Genomic DNA, 10,000 nt, shown 5'->3' on the forward strand with positions numbered 1-10,000 from the left:
TGGCGAGCTAACAGAAAACTACAAAAAACATAAAAAATAATCGTTGTTCACAATAAAGATGTGTTATTTATAAGAATGTAATAAGTCTCAGCAGGAGAATTGCAGGCGTTGCTGCTGATCGTTGTTTATGTTGATGCTTCACGATTGTATTGTTGAAGGTCGATGCTGTTGAGCTCGAACCTCCCCACAGTTCAAAGGAAGTGAGAAAATATAGGATTTCAGGTTTCTTGCAATAATAGAAAAAACTGTAGATTTACATCTCAGATCACATTTAAAAAAAAAAAATGACTTACTGGTTCTGTGAAGCTACTGAGATTTGAGACCTTTGTGACCTTCAAGCCACTGAAGGTCGTATTCAGAGTCGACCTTAATGCGGTCTCTGTTGTTTGAAAGCCAATGTTGACATTTGAAATCACCAAAACAAACACGCCCCTAACCCAAATGGGTCCCACCCCTGTATTGATAGCTCCGCCCCACACATACACCAGACAAGTATAACCCAAGAATAACCCAGACAAGTATTATGGCGGAACCCGCTGGGGCGGCTGGCCGAGGGTATATTTTTATCAGTAAATGAACACAATGAGTAATAATATGGTAATACAAATGTGTTTTTGTAGTACTGTGTGTTGTACCGTGAAAGGTTTAGCTCTGTTTCACGCGGAAGACGTTCAGTTCTCTCCAGCGCTGGAAAGCTGATCCTATATTAACACGTCCTACTTCTTACCTTATCGTAAGCCTTTTTTCACTTTCTTTCTTTGTTTTTATCCTCCATGTCAATGTTAAAACCGCTTTCTGCTAATGTCACACATGAACACTGAACACTCTCTCCACTGCATATTGACAAGCCCCGCCCCTTTCTGCTGATTGGCTACACGTTAGTTTTGTTTTTGTTTTGTTTGCTGTTTTCTAAAGCATTTTTCAAACAACAGAGACCCCACCTTTAAGTCCAAACATTGCATTGATATTAACCTGGGTAAAGTTTCACCTTATTAGACTGGAGTTAAACAGCGATCTGTCACTTTTCTGGCTGCTTTATTGATATCACAAATCGTGCAAGTCATTTTCTTTAGTAACGGTATCCAGGATGTTATACAGCAATCATACCTTTAAACACAAGCACAAAATTAAAATCTAAAAAAAATCCAGATTAAAGAAGGAAATAGAAATTTTTGCTTTGTTGTGAAATGAAATGAAAATAATCTTTTCTATTATTCAGTGTGTATAAAATAGCACTTGATCCAGCGTTTTGAAGGACAAACTGTCTGCCAGAAGATCAGTGACTCCGACTGGGGTAATTTTATGCAGGAAAAACAAAACAAAAGAAACGTTTTTGTGGATGTTAAATAGGCAAAATGACGCAAAACTCGACTTTGAATACGGCCCAGGCGCGGAAACCTCAAAAGGCGGATCTTAGAAAAAAAGGAAAACATGCAAATGACATGTTGTTTCTTTTCAGTGTTTCTTCATGAAGGATTTGCAAGAAGAAATCTAACAGAACGATTAACATGTCGTGTTTATAAATTAACTGTGTGCTCTTAAAAAAGTCAAGAAGATTATTAAGCGATAACCAAAAAAAAAACATACTCAACACACAGCACAGAAAAATCGAACACCAACCAACTTTTCTTTTGGGACGGAAATTGTTTCAGAAGCGACAACAAATTTGTCAGTATTTCTTTAAATATTATTGGATGTGTCCTTAAAGAAAAAAATGTCTTTTGTAGTTTCACATGATGGTTTTTTACAGCAGTGGCTAAATGAATAAATAAATAGATGTGCTGAATGGGGGATTGATGAATTCACTCATCACGCTAATGTTAGCTGTGATTTAACTGGAAATAAAGATCAAATCAAAGATTAAATTATAAACTCAACCCTCTCAGGTGTGTTCAGACTCCATGTTTATCTTCTTCTTATTCATCTCATTTTGATCCTCGTTGCAGAGATTTTCGTGGACATGGACATGTCCTTTGTAGAGCCTTCAAGACTACGGACGATTTGTAAAGACCAAACCAAATGTAATTGTCAGACTAGTAGCAGAAAAAAAACACGATTCTAGGAGAGAAAAACGGACCAAGAGAGAGAGAGAGAGAGAGAGAGAGAGAGAGAGAGAGAGAGAGAGAGAGAGAACGAAAGCACTTTATCTCTGCTCTCTGAAACGAATCAGTGTTAAATCTGTCCAATAGAAACACATTGTTTATGCTTGTACACCATGTCATTTTCATCATGATGGCCAGTGATGACAACAAACCCGAAAAGTGTCAAATCAAATCAAATTTTATTTGTCACATACACACATACACATACACACATACACACATACACATACACATACACACATACACACATGTGTGTAAAGTGTCAGTCCGGAGATAAAGTGTCAGTCCTGAGTTAAAGTGTCAGTCCTGAGTTAAAGTGTCAGTCCGGAGTTAAAGTGTCAGTCCGGAGTTAAAGTGTCAGTGTAGAGTTAAAGTGACAGTGTAGAGTTAAAGTGTCAGTCCTGAGTTAAAGTGTCAGTCCGGAGTTAAAGTGTCAGTCCGGAGTTAAAGTGACAGTGTAGAGTTAAAGTGACAGTCCGGAGTTAAAGTGACAGTGTAGAGTTAAAGTGACAGTGTAGAGTTAAAGTGACAGTCCTGAGTTAAAGTGACAGTGTAGAGTTAAAGTGACAGTCCGGAGTTAAAGTGACAGTGTAGAGTTAAAGTGACAGTCCGGAGTTAAAGTGTCAGTCCTGAGTTAAAGTGACAGTCCGGAGTTAAAGTGACAGTCCGGAGTTAAAGTGTCAGTGTAGAGTTAAAGTGACAGTGTAGAGTTAATGTGACAGTGTAGAGTTAAAGTGACAGTCCTGAGTTAAAGTGACAGTCCTGAGTTAAAGTGACAGTGTAGAGTTAAAGTGTCAGTGTAGAGTTAAAGTGTCAGTGTAGAGTTAAAGTGACAGTGTAGAGTTAAAGTGACAGTGTAGAGTTAAAGTGACAGTCCTGAGTTAAAGTGACAGTCCGGAGTTAAAGTGTCAGTCCTGAGTTAAAGTGACAGTCCAGAGTTAAAGTGTCAGTCCGGAGTTAAAGTGACAGTCCTGAGTTAAAGTGTCAGTCCTGAGTTAAAGTGACAGTGTAGAGTTAAAGTGACAGTGTAGAGTTAAAGTGACAGTGTAGAGTTAAAGTGACAGTCCGGAGTTAAAGTGACAGTGTAGAGTTAAAGTGTCAGTCCTGAGTTAAAGTGTCAGTCCAGAGTTAAAGTGTCAGTCCTGAGTTAAAGTGTCAGTCCTGAGTTAAAGTGACAGTGTAGAGTTAAAGTGACAGTGTAGAGTTAAAGTGTCAGTCCTGAGTTAAAGTGACAGTCCTGAGTTAAAGTGACAGTGTAGAGTTAAAGTGACAGTGTAGAGTTAAAGTGTCAGTCCTGAGTTAAAGTGTCAGTCCGGAGTTAAAGTGTCAGTCCTGAGTTAAAGTGACAGTGTAGAGTTAAAGTGTCAGTCCTGAGTTAAAGTGACAGTGTAGAGTTAAAGTGACAGTCCTGAGTTAAAGTGACAGTCCTGAGTTAAAGTGACAGTGTAGAGTTAAAGTGACAGTCCGGAGTTAAAGTGACAGTCCGGAGTTAAAGTGTCAGTCCAGAGTTAAAGTGTCAGTCCTGAGTTAAAGTGACAGTCCGGAGTTAAAGTGACAGTCCGGAGTTAAAGTGACAGTCCGGAGTTAAAGTGACAGTCCGGAGTTAAAGTGTCAGTCCTGAGTTAAAGTGACAGTCCGGAGTTAAAGTGTCAGTCCTGAGTTAAAGTGACAGTCCGGAGTTAAAGTGTCAGTCCTGAGTTAAAGTGACAGTCCTGAGTTAAAGTGTCAGTGTAGAGTTAAAGTGACAGTCCGGAGTTAAAGTGTCAGTCCTGAGTTAAAGTGACAGTGTAGAGTTAAAGTGACAGTCCGGAGTTAAAGTGACAGTGTAGAGTTAAAGTGACAGTGTAGAGTTAAAGTGTCAGTCCGGAGTTAAAGTGTCAGTCCAGAGTTAAAGTGTCAGTCCAGAGTTAAAGTGACAGTGTAGAGTTAAAGTAACAGTCCGGAGTTAAAGTGACAGTCCGGAGTTAAAGTGACAGTCCGGAGTTAAAGTGTCAGTCCTGAGTTAAAGTGACAGTCCTGAGTTAAAGTGACAGTGTAGAGTTAAAGTGACAGTGTAGAGTTAAAGTGACAGTCCTGAGTTAAAGTGACAGTGTAGAGTTAAAGTGACAGTCCGGAGTTAAAGTGACAGTCCGGAGTTAAAGTGACAGTCCGGAGTTAAAGTGTCAGTGTAGAGTTAAAGTGACAGTCCTGAGTTAAAGTGACAGTGTAGAGTTAAAGTGACAGTCCGGAGTTAAAGTGACAGTGTAGAGTTAAAGTGACAGTCCGGAGTTAAAGTGACAGTGTAGAGTTAAAGTGACAGTCCGGAGTTAAAGTGTCAGTGTAGAGTTAAAGTGACAGTCCTGAGTTAAAGTGTCAGTCCTGAGTTAAAGTGACAGTCCGGAGTTAAAGTGACAGTGTAGAGTTAAAGTGACAGTCCTGAGTTAAAGTGACAGTGTAGAGTTAAAGTGACAGTCCGGAGTTAAAGTGACAGTGTAGAGTTAAAGTGACAGTCCGGAGTTAAAGTGTCAGTGTAGAGTTAAAGTGACAGTGTAGAGTTAAAGTGACAGTCCGGAGTTAAAGTGACAGTCCGGAGTTAAAGTGACAGTGTAGAGTTAAAGTGACAGTCCGGAGTTAAAGTGTCAGTCCTGAGTTAAAGTGACAGTCCGGAGTTAAAGTGACAGTCCGGAGTTAAAGTGTCAGTGTAGAGTTAAAGTGACAGTGTAGAGTTAATGTGACAGTGTAGAGTTAAAGTGACAGTCCTGAGTTAAAGTGACAGTCCTGAGTTAAAGTGACAGTGTAGAGTTAAAGTGTCAGTGTAGAGTTAAAGTGTCATTGTAGAGTTAAAGTGACAGTGTAGAGTTAAAGTGACAGTGTAGAGTTAAAGTGACAGTCCTGAGTTAAAGTGACAGTCCGGAGTTAAAGTGTCAGTCCTGAGTTAAAGTGACAGTCCAGAGTTAAAGTGTCAGTCCGGAGTTAAAGTGACAGTCCTGAGTTAAAGTGTCAGTCCTGAGTTAAAGTGACAGTGTAGAGTTAAAGTGACAGTGTAGAGTTAAAGTGACAGTGTAGAGTTAAAGTGACAGTCCGGAGTTAAAGTGACAGTGTAGAGTTAAAGTGTCAGTCCTGAGTTAAAGTGTCAGTCCTGAGTTAAAGTGTCAGTCCTGAGTTAAAGTGACAGTGTAGAGTTAAAGTGTCAGTCCTGAGTTAAAGTGACAGTCCTGAGTTAAAGTGACAGTGTAGAGTTAAAGTGACAGTGTAGAGTTAAAGTGTCAGTCCTGAGTTAAAGTGTCAGTCCGGAGTTAAAGTGTCAGTCCTGAGTTAAAGTGACAGTGTAGAGTTAAAGTGTCAGTCCTGAGTTAAAGTGACAGTGTAGAGTTAAAGTGACAGTCCTGAGTTAAAGTGACAGTCCTGAGTTAAAGTGACAGTGTAGAGTTAAAGTGACAGTCCGGAGTTAAAGTGACAGTCCGGAGTTAAAGTGTCATTCCAGAGTTAAAGTGTCAGTCCAGAGATAAAGTGACAGTGTAGAGTTAAAGTGACAGTCCGGAGTTAAAGTGACAGTCCGGAGTTAAAGTGACAGTCCGGAGTTAAAGTGTCAGTCCTGAGTTAAAGTGTCAGTCCTGAGTTAAAGTGACAGTCCTGAGTTAAAGTGACAGTCCAGAGTTAAAGTGACAGTCCGGAGTTAAAGTGTCAGTCCGGAGTTAAAGTGTCATAGTGCAAGTAAAGATGGAGAGAATAATTAAATTTTTTACTGTTAATAAAATTCTCAGTGTTTTTGTGTCATCTCTTAAAAGTAAGCCTTGGCTGTTAAACAACATAGCAAACAATGATTATTACACAGAATCGTAAGAACAGGCAAAATTAATCTGTTTAATAATTAAATGATCGGTTCAGTTCAGTTCGGTTCAGAACATTTCAGAACAAACAGTTGTAAGCTAAAGGATAAAGGAAAGTAAAGGATGGACAAGGATAAAGCTGTGATACTCCAGTCTCATTGAGACGCACGACTGCAACTTGTCTGTGATCAATAACTCTAATTTACCACTCTGTCAAACTGGGAACTGATCCACAATGAACACGAATGTGTTTTTTTTTGCTGGTGTAGGAATGTAGATTGAAGGATTCAGCACATAATGAAGTCCCTTCCCTAATTGGAGGCAGATGATGCAGTGGTAATTAAATCGAGCTTGTTTGCGATTCGCTTACGTGCTGAAAATTGCGTTATGCAGCGTAAACACCGAATAACGAAAACCACGCTTTTAATCCAAAGTGACTTTCGCACCTGACGGATCAGAACACGCTCGAGGAGCCGACAGCGGCTTGGATCCGGAGCCGCTTCCTTCTCGTCTGTAGGCCACAGATTTGCTAAGTGTAGCTGCATGTGAGTCAGCAGGTGACTTAACTAGGTGTGTTGTGGGTTAAAATCGGACGTGTGTGTGCAGATCGACACGTCTGCAGATCATGCAGAAGCATTTAATACATGATCTGCAAATTGTTAGCAAAAAGTTGTTGTTTTTTAAGTTAGAACTTATATGACTGGGGCACGGTGGCTTAGTGGTTAGCACGTTCGCCTCACACCTCCAGGGTTGGGGGTTCGATTCCCGCCTCCGCCTTGTGTGTGTGGAGTTTGCATGTTCTCCCCGTGCCTCGGGGGTTTCCTCCGGGTACTCCGGTTTCCTCCCCCGGTCCAAAGACATGCATGGTAGGTTGATTGGCATCTCTGGAAAATTGTCCATAGTGTGTTATTGTGTGAGTGAATGAGAGTGTGTGTGTGTGTGCCCTGCGATGGGTTGGCACTCTGTCCAGGGTGTATCCTGCCTTGATGCCCGATGACGCCTGAGATAGGCACAGGCTCCCCGTGACCCGAGGTAGTTCAGATAAGCGGTAGAAGATGAGTGAGTGAGAGAGAACTTATATGATGCTGCACCTCAGTAAAGCTGATAAATACTGAGCATTTAAGCAACTTAACATAGCAATAAAAAACCTAACATAATTTGTTGAACATTTTTTGACCCAAGTTGCAAAACAAATAAAAAAACCTCCACGTCACCGTTTTGGACTGATCATAAACGTGATGTCACCACCATGTCTGGCTTCAAGGCTTTACACCTTGCCCTAAATCTGTCTTATGGTTAAAGCAAGTTTATTCAATTAATTTATTAATTAATTATAAATAGAACCGAAGTTCATGGAGCCAAATAAGCAGATTTTAGGTCTGAGGTCCCATCGCTTCTCTAATAAACACAGTCCAAACTCGAACCGTGAATACTGATGAAGCTATTAAAAGCCTGATGATTTCTGTGTCACAGTTCATTAAAATCAGCCTGTGAACTTGCTGTTGTGAAGCTGATGTCAGCTGCTGAGCATCTCTGTGTTTCTGGAGCTCTGTGAAAGCTCAGCATCTCTGAGAGCAAAACCGTAACACAGATGAATAGATTTTAATACAGATTTCTGATACTTATTGATTTTTAATTCTAATATAGATTGATCCTAATTCTATCTGATTGTAATTTGGATTCTTGGTGATTGTTTCTGACCCTTCATACTCCAATACTAAATGTACCAATACTGCCCTCTACTGGTTAGGATACACTGGTGCACGAATATCTAATCAGGAGTTTAATCAAGTCTAATAAAATAAATGTATTATACATACATTATACATACATATACAAGAGAAGACAAATAACACACCACATTCCTTGAAGTGAACTCACCAAACCAGACTGGACCTGTGTCTCCCTGCTGTAACAGAATAAACAGGACACAAATAACAGATGAAGCTTCCAGAGGCTTGTCTGAGTCTGGTTCCTCTTACGGTTCCTCCCTTTTGTCATCTCGGTGAATTTGTGCTCATCACTCTCACCTCTGGATGGTTCGTTATCGAACCACTACATTTATTCTGTATAACTGCTTTGTGACCAAAAATAGATAATTGAACTTAACTGTTGTTGGTAAACTATAAAAAAGAACTAAATTTAATCTACAATTTTAATTACAATAATATTTTATTGTATATTGGTTGTCTCTTTTCCAGGAAAGTTAATTGCTGTAATATTTTACTGTGATACTCCAAAGACACGAGCACGGTGGCTTAGTGGTTAGCACGTTTGCCTCACACCTCCAGGGTTGTGGGTTCGATTCCCGCCTCTGTGGAGGAGCTTCATGGTGTCAGAGACGCTGTAGAAGGACAGAGTTCCTGCACTGTGATCCACATACACTCCTATTCTGGAGGATGAACATCTCAGACCCCAGGACTTATTGTTGCCTCCAAACCAACCCTCATTACCCCGACCTTTCCTGCTGATGTCTTTATATGAGACTGCGATATACACACAATCTTTACTGCTCCACTCCACCTCCCAGTAACAGCGTCCACACACACTCTCCTTACACAACACCTGACTGTAGTCGACAAATCTCTCTGGATGTTCAGAGTACGGCTGATGTTTCCTACTGTCTGTCACCACTTTGTTCTTCTCAGACAGAATGAGGAAACGGTGCGCCGTGTTTGGATCCAGAGTCAGAGAACAGAAATCTAAATAAAATTGTAAAAAAATGGGACCATTTTAGAAAGTAACTAGATTTGTAAAGTTCGTCGAGACAAACTTTGATGTTGGCTTTGACGGTGCAAGTATTCGCAAAGGCCGGTGCTTTTTGGAGGCGAGTGGACATAAGGGTTAGTGTTACTTTTGGAGGCAAGTGGACAGAAAGATTGTGAAAGCTACTGGACCGCTAGGGTGCCAATACTTTTGGAGGCAAGCGGACATGAGCATGTGACATGATCCGAATACCCATGAGGCAGTTCCCCTCATTGTGCTGAGTGTTTTGATATGTCACATGTCCATGTTGTGCAAATTTTTTATTTTCACGTGATGACACGTGACGACACGTGACGTGACGTGACCATAACACACGTGAGGCACTTCCCCTCATTGGGCTGAGTGTTTTGATATGTCACATGTCCGTGTTGTGCAAATTTTTTATTTTCACGTGATGACACGTGACGACACGTGACGTGACGTGACCATAACACACGTGAGGCACTTCCCTTCATTGGGCTGAGTGTTTTGATATATGACATGTCCATGTTGTGCTAATTTTTGATTTCGCTTATTTTGGGGGCGGGGCTACACGTGACGTCACGTGACGTGACCAAAATACACGTGGGGCAGTTCCCCTCATTGTGCTGAGTGTTTTGATATGTCACATGTCCATGTTGTGCTAATTTTTGATTTCGCTTATTTTGGGGGCGGGGCTACACGTGACGTCACGTGACGTGACCAAAATACACGTGGGGCAGTTCCCCTCATTGTGCTGAGTGTTTTGATATGTCACATGTCCATGTTGTGCAAATTTTTGATTTCGCTTATTTTGGGGGCGGGGCTACACGTGACGTCACGTGACGTGACCAAAATACACGTGGGGCAGTTCCCCTCATTGTGTTGAGTGTTTTGATATGTCACATGTCCATGTTGTGCAAATTTTTTATTTTCACGTGATGACACGTGACGACACGTGACGTGACGTGACCATAACACACGTGAGGCACTTCCCCTCATTGGGCTGAGTGTTTTGATATGTCACATGTCCATGTTGTGCAAATTTTTGATTTCGCTTATTTTGGGGGCGGGGCTATACACGTGACGTCACGTGACGTGACCAAAATACACGTGGGGCAGTTCCCCTCATTGGGCTGAGTGTTTTGATATATGACATGTCCATATTGTGCTCATTTTTGATTTCGCTTATTCTGGGGGCGGGGCTACACGTGACGTCACCAGTATACCCGGTGGGGTGCCAATACTTTTGGCTAAAAGTGGCTACTTTTGGCAAAAAGTGGCTACTGAGGGTTTGGACATTTCATGTCAATACTGCAGTCATTATGGGATTCTACTTATTATTATACTGCATAGAACACAGGA

General features: G+C 41.1%; 1 protein-coding gene across 2 annotated transcripts in view; it reads left to right on the plus strand.

Annotated features, from left to right (window-relative positions):
* The window catches only part of esrrgb (estrogen-related receptor gamma b), an 8,848-nt gene extending 6,976 nt beyond the window's left edge, over positions 1 to 1,872 (plus strand). For both annotated transcript variants that reach the window (XM_060883490.1, XM_060883491.1), the window contains exon 7: positions 1 to 1,872. This exon is cut by the window's left edge and continues 562 nt beyond it. The gene's annotated coding sequence lies outside the window, so the exon portion shown is untranslated.
* The last annotated feature ends 8,128 nt before the right edge of the window (positions 1,873 to 10,000 follow it).

This window comes from Tachysurus vachellii, chromosome 12 (assembly GCF_030014155.1).
Source record: "Tachysurus vachellii isolate PV-2020 chromosome 12, HZAU_Pvac_v1, whole genome shotgun sequence".
NCBI lineage: Eukaryota > Metazoa > Chordata > Actinopteri > Siluriformes > Bagridae > Tachysurus > Tachysurus vachellii.